Below are 18,658 nucleotides of genomic sequence, written 5' to 3'. Positions count from 1 at the left end.
TACATCTGGGGTTAGAAATAGGACACAGAGCTCTGAACTACAGGGAGAGCCTCAAAGAAGATGTTAAGAACAGAGAGTTGTGGAGAACTTGGATCTCTCATCTGTCCCCTCTCCCATCCAAGCCTGAGTGGGGTGGCAGTGGGGGCATTCCAAGAGGATGAAACCGAGGTGGTAGGCAAGCCAGAGGTAAAAAGCGGTTTGATGCTCAATCCTTTTTTGAGCTAATAAACAAACAAATTATCTTCAGTTCCAGGAACTGGATCTCCATCTAAGTTCAGAAAAACATAAGAGTCTAGACAACACCAGCTACTTACTCAAAGAAGTTTTTCCTACGGGAATAATTGAAGATATTTTCAGAGACGTGGCTTTAAGATACTTATTACAGTGTTGTTTATAACAGAAAAAAGTAAATGAAAAATAAATTAAAAAAAGAAAAATCTCTAAATATCCAACAATGGGGGATTGATCAGATAAAGGATGCTATAGCCACACAGGTAAATATTATGAAACAATTTAAAATTATAACATAGAAATGTATATATTGCTATGGGAAAAGAGTCATAATATATTAAGTGAAAGACAGCTTGGTTATGTAATAGACTATGCAGGATGTATATATATTGGTAGACTTGTAGATGTTATCATTTCTCTTTTTGCTAATTTAAAATTTTTCATCCTATTAAAAATAATACACAAAATATGTGCTACCTACAGAAAAGTTATTTATAAAAAGACAGAACCCAAAATTCCTATCAAAACACCAGCAAGATAATCTGTAGATATAGGCAAGATTATTCTAAAATTTATATGGAAAGACAAAGGAACTAGAATAGCTAAAATAATCTTTGAAAAAAGAATAAAATGGGAAGAATCGCTTTACCTGATTTCAAGACTTACTATATACTACAGCAATCAAGACTGTGTGGTATTGGTAGAGACACACATAGACCAATGAAACAGAAAAGAACCCAGAAATAGACCCACAGATATATGCCCAGCTGACTTTTGACAAAAGTGCAAAAGCAAATCAATAGAGGGGATAATCTTTTCAACAAATGCTGCTGGAACAACTGGACATCTGTGGGTTAAAAAAAAATGAACCTTGACCTAAGTCTCACTTCTTATATGAAAATTAACTCAAAGTGTATCATGAACATAAATGTAAAATTTAAAACTATAAAACTTTTAGAAAAAAATAGAAAGTCTTCAAGGCCAGGAAAGGGTTCATAGATATAACATCAAAAGCACAATCCATAAAATGAACAATTGATAAATTGGACTTCATCAAAATTAAGAACTTTTGCTCTGAAAAACACCTTGCTAAGAGAATGAAAAAACAAGCTATAGAGTGGGAGAAAATATTTGCAAACCACATATCTGACAAAGGACTAGTATCCTTTGCAAGTAAACAAATTACAAAAGCAAACAGTAAAAAAAAACCCAAACAATCCAATTAGAAAGTGGACAAAAGACAAGAAAAGATATTTCACCAAACAGGATATGAAGATAGCCAATATGCACAGGAAAAGATGTTTAACACCATTACCTGTTAGGGAAATGTAAATTAAAACCACAATGAGATATCGCTATGCACCTATCAGATGGCTAAAATAAAACATAGTGACAACACAAAATGCTGGAGAAAATACATAGAAACTGAATCACTCATACATTGCCGGTGAGAATGTAAAATAGAACAGTCCCTCAAAAAAACAGTTTCTTAAAAAAGTAAACACGCAACTATCATAGAACCCAGCAATCTCACATCTGGACATTTATCCTAGAGAAATGAAGACTTATGTTCACACCAACACCTGTACATGAATGTATATAGCAGCTTTATTCAGAGTAGCACAAAACTGGAAACAACCCAGATGTCCTTCAGTGGGTAAAAGGTTAAGCAGACAGAGGCCCATCCGTACCACAGATACTACTTGATGATAAAAGGGAAGGAACTATTGATACACACAACAACCATGACTCTCCAGAGAATTACACTGAGTGGGAAAAGCCAATTTCCAAAGGTACATTCTGGGTGAGTCCATTTACATAATGTTCTTGAAATGACAAAATTACAGAAATGGAGAACAGTTTAATGGTTGCGCAAATGGTAAAGGAGGGGTGGAGGGATGGGGAGAGGGTGTGGCTATAAAGAGGCAACACGAGGGATCCTTATGGGGACCGTGGGGATCCTTATGTCTATATTTTGACTATCAAGGTCACTATTCTGGTTGTGATACTGTATTAGAGTTTTACAAGACGTTACCATTGGAGGAGGCTTGATAAAAGCTATGTGGGATCTCTCTGTACTATTTCTCACAACTGCATGTGGATCTACAATGATCTCAAAATAAAAGGCTTAATTAGAATAAGAAGTAGATGAGAAGATGGTGGTGTGGGAAGATGCGGAGTTAGCGTCTCTCCACAACTAGGGCGTCTGCTGGCCACTGTTGGGGGACTCTGACCCCCAAGGAGATGGGAGGAACCCCACAGTGAACCAGTAGGACATAGGGGGACCAAGGGCAGAGCAGAAGTGGAGGTCAGACAAGATCAGCGCCCCTGAGGCCAGGGAGATCAGGAAAGGCAGGTGGGAGGGACTCTCTGGGAAGAGCAGGAGAGGAGCAGAGGGCGATCACCTGGCCCACTCGGGCAGGGGAGCCTACTGAGCTCCCAAGCTGCTTCCCCCCTCCAAAGCCCCGTCCAGGCCTCGTGGGTCTTGGGGGCATAGGAGGGAGGCCGGGAGATCTGGAGTGGCAGGTGGGAGGGGCCATCCAGGAGAAGCGGGAGAGGAGCAAAGGGAGTTTGCCCTGCTCACTGAGGCCCAGGGAGCCTGCTGAGCTCCCAGGCCAGTCCCCTGCCCTCCAAGGCCCCCACTTCCACCCTCCCCATCCCCACCAGCCGCATTGGTCCTGGAGGCATAGGAGGGAGGCCGGGGAGATCAGAAGAGGCAGGCAGGAGGGGTCCTCCCAGACCCCAGACTGGAGGAGCAGGAGAGGAGAGGAGGGCATTTGCTCCACCCTCTTGAGCTCAGGAAACCTGCTGGGCTCCCAGGTGAGGTCCCCTGCCCTCTGAGACTGGGCTGGAGGGAACGCCTGGGCCCCTTCTGTTCCTTGAGCCTAAGTCCCACCCCCCACAGCCCCCAGGGCCTTTTCCAGCCCTGTGGGTCTTGAGCATTGGCCTCACCCACCGCCCAAACCTCGCCCTTGCTTAGGCCCCGCTCTCCACAGCCAAGACCTACCTCCTGGTTGTTGATTCATCTATATTTTTATTTTTACATTCTTTCTAACATATCTGCTAGTTTCCTAGTCTAATTTTATTTTTTACTTTGTTATTGGTCTTTTTTTTTTTTTTGCCACCCCACGTGGCTTGTGGGATCTTGATTTGCGAGCAGGGGGTCAGGTGGAAGCTCAGAGTCTGAACCACTGGACTAACAGAGAACCTCAGACCCCAAGGAATATTCATCAGAGTGAGGTCTCACGGAGTTCCTCATCTCAGCACCAAGAGCCAGCTCTACCCAGTAGCCTACAAACTCCAGTGTCGGAAGCCTCAGGCAAAACAACCAGTAAAACAGGAACACAATCCCACTAATTTAAAAAAAAAAAAAAAAAAAAAAAGAGAGACAGCAAAATAATATGTCACAGATGAAGAAGCAAGGTAAAAACCTACAAGACCAAATAAATGAAGAGGAAATAGGCAATCTACCTGAAAAAGAATTCAGAGTAATGATAGTAAAGATGATCCAGAATCTCGGAAATAGAATGGAGGCACGGATTGAGAAAATACAAGAAATGTTTAACAAAGATCTAGAAGAACTAAAGAACAAACAAACTGAGATGAACAACACAATAACTGAAATGAAAAATATACTAGAAGGAATCAATAACAGAATAACAGAGGCAGAAGAATGAATAAGTGAGCTGGAAAACAAAATGGTGGAAATAACTGCCAAGGAGCAGAATAAAGAAAAAAGAATGAAAAGAATTGAAGACAATCTCAGAGACCTCTGGGACAACACTAAATGCACCAACATTCGAATTATAGGGATCCCAGAAGAAGAAGAGAAAAAGAAAGGGAAAAAATACTTGAAGAGATTATAGTGGAAAACTTCCCTAACATGGAAAAGGAAATAGTCACCCAAGTCCAGGAAGCACAGAGAGTCCCATACAGGATAAACACTAGGAAAAACACACCAAGACACATATTAATCAAACTTACAAAAATTAAATTCAAAGAAAAAATATTAAAAGCAGCAAGGGAAAAACAAAAAATAACATACAAAGGAATTCACATAAGGTTATCAGCTGATTTTTCAGCAGAAACTCTTCAGGCCAGAAGGGAGTGGCAGGATATACTTAAAGTGATGAAAGAGAAAAACCAACAACCAAGATTACTCTACTCAGCAAGGATCTCATTCAGATTTGATGGAAAAGTCAAAAGCTTTTCAGACAAACAAAAGCTAAGAGAATTCAGCACCACCAAACCAGCTTTACAACAAATGCTAAAGAAACTTCTCTAAGCGGGAAACACAAGAAAAAGACACACAAAAACAAACCCAAAACAATTAAGAAAATGGTAATAGGGACATACATATTGATAATAACCTTGAATGTAAATGGACTAAATGCCCCAACCAAAAGACACAGACTGGTTGAATGGATACAAAAACAAGACCAATATATATGCTGTCTACAAGACCCACTTTAGACCTAGGGACACACACAGACTGAAAGTGAGGGGATGGAAAAAGATATTCCATGCAAATGGAAATCAAAAGAAAGCTGGAATAGCAATACTCATATCAGATAAAACAGACTTTAAAATAAAGACTGTTACAAGAGATAAGGAGGGACACTACATAATGATCAAAGGATCAATCAAAGAAGAAGTTATAACAATTATAAATGTTTATGCACCCAACATAGGAGCACCTCAATACATAAGGCAAATGCTAACAACCACGAAAGGAGAAACTGACAGTAACACAATAATAGTAGGGGACCTTAACACCCTACTTACACCAATGGACAGATCATCCAAACAGAAAATAAATAAGGAAACAGAAGCTTTAAATGACATAATAGACCAGATAGATCTAATTGATATTTATAGAACATTCCACCCAAAAGTGGCAGAATACACTTTCTTCTCAAGTGCACATGGAACACTCTCCAGGAGAGATCACATTTTCGGTCACAAATTAAGCCTCGGAAAATTTAAGAAAATCTAAATCGTATCAAGCATCTTGTCTGACCACAACGCTATGAGATTGGAAATCAATTACAGGAAAAAAAACTGTAAAAAACACAAATACATGGAGGCTAAACAGTACACTACTAAATAACCAAGAGATCACTGAAGAAATCAAAGAAGAAATAAAAAAATACATAGAAAAAAATGACAAAGAAAACACGACGACCCAAAACCTATGGGACACAGCAAAAGCAGTTCTAAGAGGGAAGTTTATAGCAATTCAATCTCACCTCAAGAAACAAGAAAAATCTCAAATAAACAATCTAACCCTACACTTAAAACAACTAGAGAAAAGAAGGACAAAGAAAACCCAAAGTCAGTAGAAGGAAAGAAATCATAAAGATCAGAGCAGAAATAAATGAAATAGTAACGAAGAAAACAGTAGCAAAGACCAATAAAACTAAAAGCTGGTTCTTTGAGAAGATAAACAAAATTGAAAAGCCCTTAGCCAGACTCATCAAGAAAAAAAGGGAGAGGACGCAAATCAATAAAATTTGAAATGAAAAAGGAGAAATCACAACTGACACTGCAGAAATACAAAGGATTATAAGAGACTACTACAAACAACTATATGCCAATAAAATGGACAACCATGAAGAAATGGACAAATTCTTGGAAAGGTACAATTTTCCAAGACTGAACCAGGAAGAATTAGAAAATATAAACAGACCTATCACAAGTAATGAAATTGAAACTGTAATTAAAAATCTTCCAACAAACAAAAGTCCAGGACCAGATGGCTTCACAGGTGAATTCTATCAAACATTTAGAGAAGAGCTAACACCAATCCTTCTCAAACTGTTCCCAAAAATTGCAAAGGGATAAACACTCCCAAATTCATTCTACGAAGCCACCATCACCCCGATACCAACACCAGAAAAAGTTATCACAAAAAAAGAAAATTATAGACCAATATCATTGATGAACATAGATGCAAAAATCCTGAACAAAATACTAGCAAACAGAATCCAACAGCACATTAAAAGGATCATACACCATGATCAAGTGGGATTTATCCCAGGGATGCAAGAATTCTTCAATATACACAAATCGATCAATGTGATACACCACATTAACAAATTAAGGAATAAAAACCATATGATCAACTCAATAGATACAGAAAAAGCTTTTGACGAAATTCAATACCCATTTATGATAAAAACTCTCCAGAAAATGGGCATAGAGGAACCTACCTCAACATAATAAATGCCATATATGACAAACCCACAGCAAGCAACATACTCAATGGTGAAAAACTGAAAGCATTTCCACTAGGATCACGAACAAGACAAGGATGTCCACCCTCACCATTATTATTCAACGTTGTTTTGGAAGTCCTAGCCATGGCAGTCAGAGAAGAAAAAGAAATAAAAGGAATACAAATTGGAAAAGAAGAAGTAAAACTGTCAATATTTGCCAATGACATGATACTATACATAGAAAATCCTAAAGATGCTACCAGAAAACTACTAGAACTAATCAATGAATTTGGTAAGGTTGCAGGATACAAAATTAATGCACAGAAATCTCTGGCATTCCTATACACCAAAAAATGAAAAATCAGAAAGAGAAATTAAGGAAACACTCCCATTTACCATTGCAACAAAAAGAATAAAACACCTAGGAATAAACCTGCCTAAGGAGGCAAAAGACTTGTACTCAGAAAACTATAAAACACTGATGAAAGATATCAAAGATGACATAAACAGATGGAGAAATATACCATGTTCTTGGATTGGAAGAATCAATATTGTGAAAATGACTATACTGCCCAAAACAATCTACAGATTCAATGCAATCCCTATCAAACTACCAATGGCATTCTTCACAGAATTAGAACAAAAAATCTTACAATTCATATGGAAACACAAAAGACCCTGAAAAACCAAAGCAATCTTGAGAAAGAAAAACAGACTTGGAGGAATCAGGCTCCCCAATGTCAAACTATACCACAAAGCTACAGTAATCAAGACAGTATGGTACTGGCACAAAAACAGAAATATAGATCAATGGTACAGGATAGAATGCCCAGAGGTAAACCCATGTACATATGATCACCTAATTTACGACAAAGGAGGCAAGAACATACAATGGAGAAAAGACAGCCTCTTCAATAAGTGGTGCTGGGAAAACTGGACAGCTACCTGTAAAAGAATGAAATTAGAACACTACTTAACACCATACACAAAAATAAACTCCAAATGGATTAAAGACTTAAATGTAAGACCAGACACTATACAACTTTTAGAGGAAAACATAGGAAAAACACTCTTTGACCTAAACCACAGCAAGACCTTTTTTGACCCACCTCCTAGAGTAACAGAACTAAAAACAAAAATAAATAAATGGGACTTAATTAAACTTAAAACCTTTTGCACAGCAAAGGAAACCAGAAACAAGACAAAAAGACAACTCTCAGAATGGGAGAAAATATTTGCAAATGAAACAACAGACAAAGGATTAACCTCCAAAGTATACAAACAGCTCAATATCAAAAAACCAAACAGTCCAGTTAAAAAATGGGCGGAAGGGCTTCCCTGGTGGCGCAGTGGTTGAGAATCTGCCTGCCAATGCAGGGGACGTGGGTTTGAGCCCTGGTCTGGGAAGATCCCACATGCCGCAGAGCAACTGGGCCTGTGAGCCACAATTACTGAGCCTGCGTGTCTGGAGCCCGTGCTCCGCAACAAGAGAGGCCGCGACAGTGAGAGGCCCACGCACCACGATGAAGAGTGGCCCCCACTTGCCACAACTAGAGAAAGCCCTCGCACAGAAACGAAGAGCCAACACAGCCATAAATAAAATAAAAAAATAAATAAAATTAAAAAAAAAAAAAAAGGGCAGAAGACCTAAATAGACATTTCATCAAGGAAGACATACAGATGGCCAAGAGGCACATGAAAAGATGCTCAACATCACTATTTATTAGAGAAATGCTCATCAAAACTGCAATGAGGTATCACCTCACGCCCGTCAGAATGGCCATTATCAAAAAAGCTAGAAACAATAAATGCTGGAAAGGGTGTGGTGAAAAGGGAACCCTCCTACACTGTTGGTGGGAATGTAAATTGATACAACCACTATGGAAAACCGTATGGAGGTTCCTTAAAAAACTAAAAATAGAACTACCATATGATCCAGCAATCCCACTACTGGGCATATACCCTGAGAAAACCATAATTCAAAAAGAGTCATGCACCACAATGTTCATTGCAGCACTACTTACAATAGCCAGCACATGGGAACAACCTAAGTGTCCATCGACAGATGAATGGATAAAGAAGATGTGGCACATATATACAATGGAATATTACTCAGCCATGAAGAGAAACTAAATTGAGTTATTTGTAGTGAGGTGGATGGACCTAGAGTCTGTCATACAGAGTGAAATAAGCCAGAAAGAGAAAAACAAATACCGTATGCTAATGCATATATATGGAATCTAAAAAAAAGAAAAATGGTACTGATGAACCTAGTTGCAGGGCAGGAATAAAGAGGTAGGCATAGAGAATGGACTTGATGACATGGGGTGGGAGGGGGAAGCTGGGGTGAAGTGAGAGAAGCGTTGACATATATACACTACTGAATGTAAAATAGTTGGCTGGTGGGAAGCAGCAGCATAGCACAGGGAGATTGGCTCGGTGCTTTGCGATGACCTAGAGGGGTGGGATAGGGAGGATGGGAGGGAGGCTCAAGAGGGAGGGGATATGGGGACATATGTATGCATATGGCTGATTCGCTTTGTTGTGCAACAGAAACTAACATGGTATTATGAAGCAATTAAATTCCAATAAAGATCTATTTAAAAAAAATCTGAAACAAGGCAAAAAAAGAAAAAAGAAGTAGATGAGACCATACCCAGAAAATTGGCAGACACGAGGCTGTGTACTGTGGGCTTCATTAAAGGCCTCGAATCCCACAGGGGACACGGATGGGGCATATCGTTTATACCTGGGAGTGCCTCATTGTTGAGGTGGCAGCACAGAGTCAGAGCCATGGGGGTGGGGGTCCACTATTAGCCCCCAGGGCACTCCCTTCCCCTGCCCTGTCTGTAGCCTCAGAAGAAGAGGAGATGGGATGGCAGGGGTTCTCCTCAGTCAGTGCTGAGCCAGGCCCAGACCCCAGCAGCAGAGCCTCAGTGCAGAGCACACCTGGATCAGCCCTGCCGACGGGCAGTGAGATCTGGGAGTCAGTTAGTGTCCATCAGGAACCAGCAAATGAGTAGGCGCGGCCTGTTTAGGGCTGTCTCTCCCAGAACTAATGGCTGTTGAGCTGAGTCCTTAACAAGAGCAGCTTTCTCCAATTAAATAACCACAGGCAGGCTTTTTGCAAACCCTAGCACTCCGCCTAGTAACCAAAAGGTAAACATAACATGACTTATTACTTTACAAAGTCCAAGAAAAGCTGTTTTGATCTGTTAACAGCTTCTAATGAGGAGGCAGCAATCAGAGATGTACACAAGCCATCAGACTGAGAGAACTGAGAATCTGGAGGGAGCAGTGCATCTCGAAGGGCCACTGTCTGCACTAGCCCCCAGCCACACACTGCTCCTTGGAGCGTGCACACAGAGCTCATGAGGGGACAATCTGGAGTGACGTACAGAGGCAAGGGAGGAATACAGCCCAGGTGGATGACTGAGGAAGGGGAGACAGGCCAGGAATCCCAGTGGGTTCTCTCTTTGCTCTAAACAGCACTAATGCTGAACCTAAAATAACATCTCTTCCCGTTGCCCTTCTTTCTGTTCTGGCAACTCCCCCAGCTGTTTCGACCTTAGAGCCTGAGTGTTCTGCCCCCAGATCTGAGCAGCTTCTGCTGGGTCTCAGCACACATGCCTCTTCCCCAGAAGGGCCGTCCATCCCTGACAACTCCCTCCAAGTTGGTTTCCTGCCCTCACCTCCACGCACTGTCCTAACCACACCTCCCTCCTCCTTCAAAGCACTTATCTTCAGGAAGTATCTTGTTTACTAGTTTATTCTCCCCACCAAAGAGGATGTTCCATAAGGACCGGAAGCTGGTCTTATTCCCCCATTATCCCCATTACCTGGCACAGAAACTCTCAATAAATAAGTGTTGAAAGAATCAGTGAATGAAGCTGTCTCTCTTCCTATAGCAGCTTTAATTTTGCCCAGGAAAGGTTGTGGTCATAGTAAAGGTCCCTCTCAGGGGGTTTTGCTGCCTATGGAAGACTCAAAAGGGCAAAGAGCCCCACCTTTTTGGCAATCCCTTTGGCTGGAGCTTTTGTAGTAAGTCTGACAAGCCAAGTCAGGGTTGTGTTTCTGACATATCTGAGTCGATGTTGTTTGCCACCAGTCACTGCCTTCTCTCCTGTTCCTGCCCTGCACTGTCTATGTGACAGCACCAGCATGTTCTGAGAACTGAGAGGTTAGACTATTCCAAAGCCTCTCCTTCAGTCTGAGGTGTAGTCTGTTGAAATCACTTCCCAGTGAGGAGGACAGAGTCAGGAGACCCAGCTCCTGTGGGTGCTGGTTATGCCAGTGACTCACCCCATGACCTTGGGTGAGGCCCTTCCCAGCTCTGGGCATCTCTGGGCCTCGATTTCTGTAAAGTAAACATGGCCTCCCGGCTCTATCTTCACCAGGCACTCCATCCTGCCCAAGGCTCCTGTGGGGTGGGAGAAGGTCTCCTTTCCCTTCTAAAGAAAGGTTCACTGTAGTAAGTGCTATGGACTGAATGTTTGCATCCCCCAAATTCATATGTTGAAACCTAATGCCCAAAGTGATGTTAGGAGGTAGGGCCTTTGGGAAGTGATAAAGTCATGAGGGTGGAGCTCTCAGGATGGGATTAGTGCCCTTACAAAAGGGACTCTAGACAGTTCCCTTGCCCTTCTGCCATGTGAGGTTACACCAAAGCAGGCCCTCACTAGACACCGAATCTGCCAGTGCCATAAGTCATGGACCTCCCAGCCTCCATAACTGTGAGAAATAAATTTCTGTTGTTTGGAAGCCACAAGTCTGTGGTATTTTGTTATAGCAGCCAAAATGGACTAAGACAGTAGGTTCCCTGGGCCCAGCAGCCCACCTTAGGAGCTCTAGACAAACTCTGCCCTGGATGAAAGGCCCTCATGTGAGGAGGTAGATGGTGCAAAGGCTCACCCATCCTGGAGGGATGCCTCCCAGGGGGTGTGGGGCTGGACAAGGCCTCTGACACTTGAGAGCTATTAGACTTCGGACAAGCCACTTCAGCATCCTGAGCTTCAGTTTGCTCTTCTGTAACTGAGGATAAAAGCAGTAGCAAGTGATGGGATTAAACAAAATAATGATGTAAAACACAGTGCCTGGCACAGGGTAAATGCTCAATAAACGGCAGCTCTTAGTATGATGATGATGATGATAATGTTGATGGAAGATCTGTCTTCCATCAAGGTGAATTCATACTCAAAAAAGTCACCGTGAAAAGAATGACCTGTGGTTGTGCTCTTGACAGACAAAGGGGTCTGGGCTGGAGCCTCCTTCAAAAATGTAAAATTTATTTACACCAGAGGCATGGAGAACAGCTCCAGGCTTGGAACAGTGATGTGCCTTCCCAAAGAAGCATGTTAAGGCCAGATACTTCTAGAATTCAGTTACATTGAGAAATTATAGAATAACCTAGATACTTGTTTCCCAGATAATTTTAGCTCTTACAAGTAATGATGTGATGGCCATTTTTGGGGATGGCAAGTAAATTCCAGAGGCCACAATTGAGTGCGCCATTAAGAATGATACTTATGAAGACTGTGTAGCAATGTGAGGCCAGGCTTACCAGAGAAGGGGAACACAGAATGCAAAATTGTGTTCCAATTACAGTTGTTTAGAAAAATGTCTACTTAAAGACCGGCTCTGGAAGCGAAAATTAAAAAGTTGATTTGCTTGACTGATGGGATTAGGAGTGATTAAAGCAACATTTTTGTTATGGTTGTTACATTGTGGTTTGTCCCATTTTTTAAGTAAAAAAGGGAGAGAGAAAGAGGATAAGGGAGCATGTGTAGCTCAGGGGCCCCTGGCGCCACCCCTAGAGCTGTCCCCCTCATTCATTCTCTCTCTCTCTCTGATATTCCACCTCTCCCACTTGCTACCATTCAAAATGGCTCCAGGCCCAAAAGGACCTATTGAAAAGGGAATTTTGCAAATTTACAGTAGCTGAAAGAATAGCCAATCCACTGGCCAGTGAGAAAACATTCTTGGGCTTTGTCATCAAGACTTTTGGCACAATGGGGAGTTAAAGAGACATAAGGGCAAAGGGAAAGTTTGGGGGGAGCCAGACCATGAAAACCCATGCCTGCAAGGAGCCTGTGAATCAAGAAACCTTGTGGGCTTCCCTGGTGGCGCAGTGGTTGAGAATCTGCCTGCCAATGCAGGGGACACGGGTTCGAGCCCTGGTCTGGGAAGATCCCACATGCCACGGAGCGACTAGGCCTGTGAGCCACAATTGCTGAGCCTGCGCATCTGGAGCCCGTGCTCCGCAACAAGAGAGGCCGCGATAGTGAGAGGCCCGCGCACCGCGATGAAGAGTGGCCCCGGCTTGCCGCAACTAGAGAAAGCCCTAGCACAGAAACGAAGACCCAACACAGCCATGAATAGACAAATAAATAAATAAATAAAAATTTTTAAAAGTAATAAATAAATAAAGCAAATAATTAAAAAAAAAAAAAAAGAAACCTTGAACCCTCAGGTAGAGGCCCACAAGGGCCAGCTACTTCATCAGCCATAAGATACCCAGCCATACAGACCTCTTGGAAGAGAAGCAGATGTTGTGTAGTGAGCAAAGGGGTCACTTAGGGATATCAGGCCCCTGTGCTCTGGCCCTGTCTGGTGACCCCTGTGGGTGGCCAGGGTGGAGAGATGCAGTACCTGTAACAATCACTCATGTTTGAACAACAGCAATGACTCCCGTCATTGTCCTGACAGTCGGGGATCTTGGAAGATGCCCTGGAATACCAGCCTCCTTGGGACCGGGCCAGGCCACACCTCAGCTCAGCTGTGATGGGGCTCAGGCTCTCCACTCCTGTGGCCTCTCCCAGGCAGTCCATAAACTGGAATGCACCTCTCCAGGTGAGGAAACTGAGTCTCCAAAGAAACAAGGAACTCGTCCGAGGTCCAAGGCCACATGTCCTTGTAAATGACAGTGTGATGCAAATCCACACCATGTTCCTGACTGTCTGCCCAAATGAAAATGTGGAGGAGCAGCCAAGTGCCTGGAAAGAGGAAGGAAACAAAATTCCCTCTGTGCTCACACACCAACCGACGGATCCCTTAGACAGCCAATTTACATGGTCAAACTGCCCAGAAGGTACAAACTGCTATTAACAGCGCGAGAAGCTTGGGGACAGGCAGCATAGAACTTCAGGTGGATGGACCAACAGACAGACAGACCCAGACAGCACTGTGTCAGGCCCGACACAGTGCTGTCTTCAAGTTGAGCAAACGTGAATGAGAAATGTTAGAAATTTAAAAGAGAAAAACAGACTCCTGATCCCTGCCCGCTCAATTAGCATGCTTACACAGAGATTCGGAAGAGAAGAGAATTGATTTTCAGCCTTTGCTCTGCTCTGGGCCTTCTGAAATTGTTCACAACAAAGGCAAAACCACATTGTACCATCCCCTCCAGCATGGCGCCTGGAGCCTGCAGAATGGAGACTGCACCCTGCCCAGGCTGGGAGAAGTCCCACATACCTGGGCTGCAGGCCCTCCCTGCTGGTCATTTCTGGTTTTCAGCAACATGTTGTCACCAGAGCACATCTTATGATAATTGAAGAGGAAGTCCAGGGCATCACGACCACGTCTTCCTTGGGCTGAGGCCAGGTAATCTTCCCAGAGCTTTGGCACCAGTCCAGTCAGTGATCAGGGCTGTCAGCAGCCTCTGTGGACACACAGTTCTTCTTTGTCGCCTCCTCTCCCTTTCCCTGACCCACTCCCCCTTTAGAAGTCTCTTCCTCCTGCAGGAACTGTCCTTACTTCTTATTTCTCCTGGCTCTTACACTCGGTTCTGGAGAGCAGAGGTCTGCTGCCATCGTGCAGCACTCAGACCACCCAGCTGGTAGCTTTCAACCAGCTTCAGGTGTGGAATCCTCTCAACAGCAATCTTAGGTGGGCGCCCTCGTATAATCAGACAGAGGTGGACCAATGCTAGCTGAAACGGGAACAGGAGCTCAGAGCCCTCGGGCCAGGTCCCTCTCTGCTACCCCTAAGAGCACCCCTTCGTCAGGGCAGCACTTGCACTCTGATATGCCCAAGAATGCAAAGACAACATGGGTCAGTGCCAGAGGTGGAGCCAGAACCTGGGTGTGCTATAACTCCGGCTGGAGGACCCACCCCGCCCCCCAGGAGAAGCCCAGAAAATAGTCTTGTCCCATCCCTACACTCCCCTGCTCCACTCCCCATTTTTGTTGGTGTAAATCCAGTGGTTTCTAGGATTTTCCTCTTTTCCCTTCTTGCCCCACCCTGGCATCTCTGTGCAATGGGCTGTGGCGGGCAATCAGGAGACCAGGATCCGCCAGGGTAGTGCCGGGGCTGGGCTGTGCAGGGCCAGACGGACACCTGTACCAAAGGTGTTATGGAACTTTCTCTGGGCATCAAAGCAGCTGAGAAAACCACTGTTATTGAGTACCAGTGACAGCAAATACTGGGGTCACAAGGACATTGATTCCCATGAGAGCCAGCTTCCTCCTCTGTAGGTGTGTCCTCAGTCACACAAGTCTCTCAGGTCACAGGAGGGGTCTCGTGGTTTAGGTGGAAGGACACTGAAGTCAGCAGCAGAGAGCAGTTCTGCTGCCAAGTCTGGGAGTCTCTGGACACGTTGCCCTCTCTGAGATCTGTGTTCCACTCTATTGAAGGGATCATAATCCCCACCTGCCTTGCCTCATCGGGTACAGAGAGGGGTGAGAAGAGGCCTTGCAGAGTGGGACCTGTGTATAGAAAGCAGACAGCCGTGTTGTGTAGAGCTCTGCTCTGAAGTTGGACTCACCTGAGTTTCAGGGTGAGCACAGCCAGTGCTGGGACCCTGGGCAAGTTCCTTCGTCTCTGTAAGCCTCGTCTGCAGGAGAACGGAGGACAAAGTCAGAGTGGGGCAATGGGGAGGCTCTGTGTGTGTGTGTGTTTGTGTCTGTGTGTCTGTGAAGAGCTCAGCACAGGGCCTGGCCCCCATCACCAAATCCACATCTTCCTTTCACAGAGGGCCTAGGCAGTGATTCCACATCGACCAAGGCTTTCAGGTGCTTAAAAAGCACCTTGGCTGTGTCCTGGCAACGGAAGGGCACGTAGGCGATGCAAATCCCTTCTGTGGGTCCAGGCAGCAGTCCGCTTCAGCCGGCCCTGGACCCAAGAAACGGGGCTTGTCTGTAAGGCCAGAGGGATGGGTCTGAGTCACCTGGATCAACCTGGGGGGGGGGGTCTTCCTGGGGAAAGGCCCCACCTCATATCAAGGAGCTAAGCTGCTAAAATGAGCAGGGGCTGCAGTGACTTTGGGCCACTGCATTTGCAACCTCAGCCAGCTGTAAGAATGAAATGGATTACATAGAGTTTTCAAAACAAATGACTTTGGCGGGGGACTGTTGATCCAACTGATCTATGAGCCCCTTCAGAATCTGGTTCAAAAAAAACCTTTTCTGGATGGGCTGCAGCCAAGCTCTGCTCTGGGCTAGGCAGAGCCTCTGCACCCGTGACCTCCAAGTTGGTGCAGAAGGGGTGCATGTCCCTGCCATGTGAGAAGGGGCAGAGGCAGGGCAGGTGCAATCCACAGAGACTAGCTCTGGGCTGCCCGAACCCCCTCCCACATTCCTGAGCAGGTCTAGGCACTTCCCTGACTGAAGGTTCTGTGGGCTCTCAGCCTCCGCCTGGCTCCTTCTTCATGTAGCAGCTTGAGTGCCTTCCCTTCCTGCCCCTGCTGCTCCTTTGAAGGTGATTTCCCAGGGGGAATATGGGAGCATCCTCTCCTGCCCCCCATTACCTCTTCCCGTCCGTCCCTCCCCTTGGGGCTCCATGGGGAGGGAGGGAAGCCAGGTTTCCATTCTTCCTGCTTCTCCTGCGTGTCTGAACAGCTCCACTGACCCACCCAGCAAACACGGCTCCCCCCCCCCCCACCTCTAGGACACTGGGATGCACACTCTTGCTGCCTCTGATACACAAGTGGGCTCATTTGCATGTCTTTTAGGTCAATCTGACTGACTCTGACAATTGATGTGGGCCCTAAGAAAATTCCAAAGGGAAAAACAAATCCTAGATTTGTAAAATGAAAACATAGGCTCTTTAATTTGTTTAATATCTATTTTCAAAGTTAGCTATTTTAAAAATTAAATGTATTTTGAGATAATTGTAGATTCACATGCAACTTTAAGAAATACAGAGAGATTCTCTGTGCCCTTCGTCCCGTTTCCCTCAATGCTAACATCTTGTAAAACTATAGCACAATATCACAGCCAGGATACCGACAACCATACAATCCATCAGATTTCTCTATTTTGACTCGTACTTGTGTGTGTGTGTGTGTGTGTGTGTGTGTGTGTGTGCGTGTGTGTGTCTTCAACTCAATGCAGTTTTGTCACGTGTGTAGGTTACTGTATCTACCCCTACAGTTAAGATACAGGACAGCCCCAGAGCCACAGGATACCTCTCATTGCCCTTTTATAACCACACCTCATGCTTGGCAACTACTAACCTGGTTTCCATTTTTAACATTTTATCATTTCAAAAACATAATATAAATGGTATCATATAGTATGTAACCTTTTGGGACTGGCTTTTTTCACATGGTATAATTCTCTGGAGAGTCATTCAAGTTGTGTGTATCAATAGTTCTCTCTTGCTGAGCAGTATTCCAAGGCTACCCTGAGAAGGAGACAGGTAGTGAGCTCCCTGATACTTGTGACATCCAAGCAGAAGCTGCATAGCTACTGCTCACGGATAGGCTAGAGAGCAAGCTTTCTCAGGGAGAGGGATACACACCAACAGGACAAAATCAGTGCTTGGGGGACAAAAAGTCTTAGCTATTATAATGGCTGTCGCCCTCCAAAGGGCTATAGTACACAAACAGATATATGATGTAACTGTGATACTCAAATTTTACAGGAGGCAGCAATTAGGGGGGGAATGTCTAAATAGCCTGAGAAACACTGCTACTAGGGGACTGTCATGCTGGCAGAAGCTTGGGGTAAACGGTCTCAAAGGCCATTCTTCCTAATCTGGAGCTTTCCACAACCCAAATCCCATATTTGTAATTTAAGGTTTCAGACCCATGGGTCTATATCCCTTATTAACCTTTTACATGGGTAAAATCAGGGACTGCCTTTCTGTCACAATATCAGGAAAGACTCTTTGTTGGACAAGATTCCTCTCACAGATGCCTGAAACCTCTTGAAGAGGAAACAAAGCCAACTGTCTACCATGAGAGAGGTTTACACACTACTCCTCAGGAAGTAGCAGACTCATTCACACTAAACTGTAAAGAAATGATAACCAATGAGATCAGAGAATGGTCCCTGTGGGAAATTGTATCTACCCTCTGTGGCTGTACAGGAGATTCTGGAGGTGTTTAGGTCAGCAGTAAGCTCACCTTCTTCTGCTTGAAACCCAGACCACCACCTACCCGTGGGCCCATATAAAGGTGCTCATTAAAACCCCAGCTGTCAACACATATATATGGAATCAAAAAAAAAAAAAAGGTTCTGACGAACCTAGGGGCAGGACAGGAATAAAAACACAGACGTAGAGAATGGACTTCAGGACACGGGGAGGGGGAAGGGTTAGCTGGGACAAAGTGAGAGAGGAACATTGACATATATACACTAACAAATTTAAAATAGATAGCTAGTGGGGAGCAGCTGCATAGCACAGGGAGATCAGCTTGGTGCTTTGTGTCCATCTAGAAGGGTGCGATAGGGAGGGTGGGAGGGAGACGCAAGAGGGAGGGGATATGGGGGTATATGTATATGTATAGCTGATTCACTTTGTTATACAGCAGAAACACACCATTGTAAAGCAATTATACTCCAATAAAGATGTTAAAAAAAAAAAGATTAAAAAAACCAAAAAACCCCCAGCTGTGTCAGTACACCAACCACGTGCATGGTGGGGGTTGTGGAGTTGAGCAGCTCTCCCCGAGTTTTCTCAGTGATTGCACTCAGTCCTGCTTCTCTCCCTGATGAGGATCTGATGGATGTCCTGGATGTGGGAGCTAGGTAAGACCGAAGGTCACTTTTCCCTGTAGGAAACAGCCTCTGTCTTGAGGAAAGGAAGACGGTTCTGTCAAAATGTCTTCTCAACAGTGAGAGTCGTGTTTCAAGGTGGAAACACACCACCAGGTGACAAGGGGTCCAAGCTACATCTACCACAAAGCCTTGGAAAACAGACTCTTGGAAACTGTTTCTGGGTAACTGGCACAGTTAATAGTGCTAGGAATTAAAGAATAAATCACGACA

The sequence above is a fragment of the Balaenoptera borealis genome, assembly GCF_965194805.1.
Source record: "Balaenoptera borealis genome assembly, chromosome: 2".
NCBI lineage: Eukaryota > Metazoa > Chordata > Mammalia > Artiodactyla > Balaenopteridae > Balaenoptera > Balaenoptera borealis.
This window is presented reverse-complemented; position numbering follows the sequence as displayed.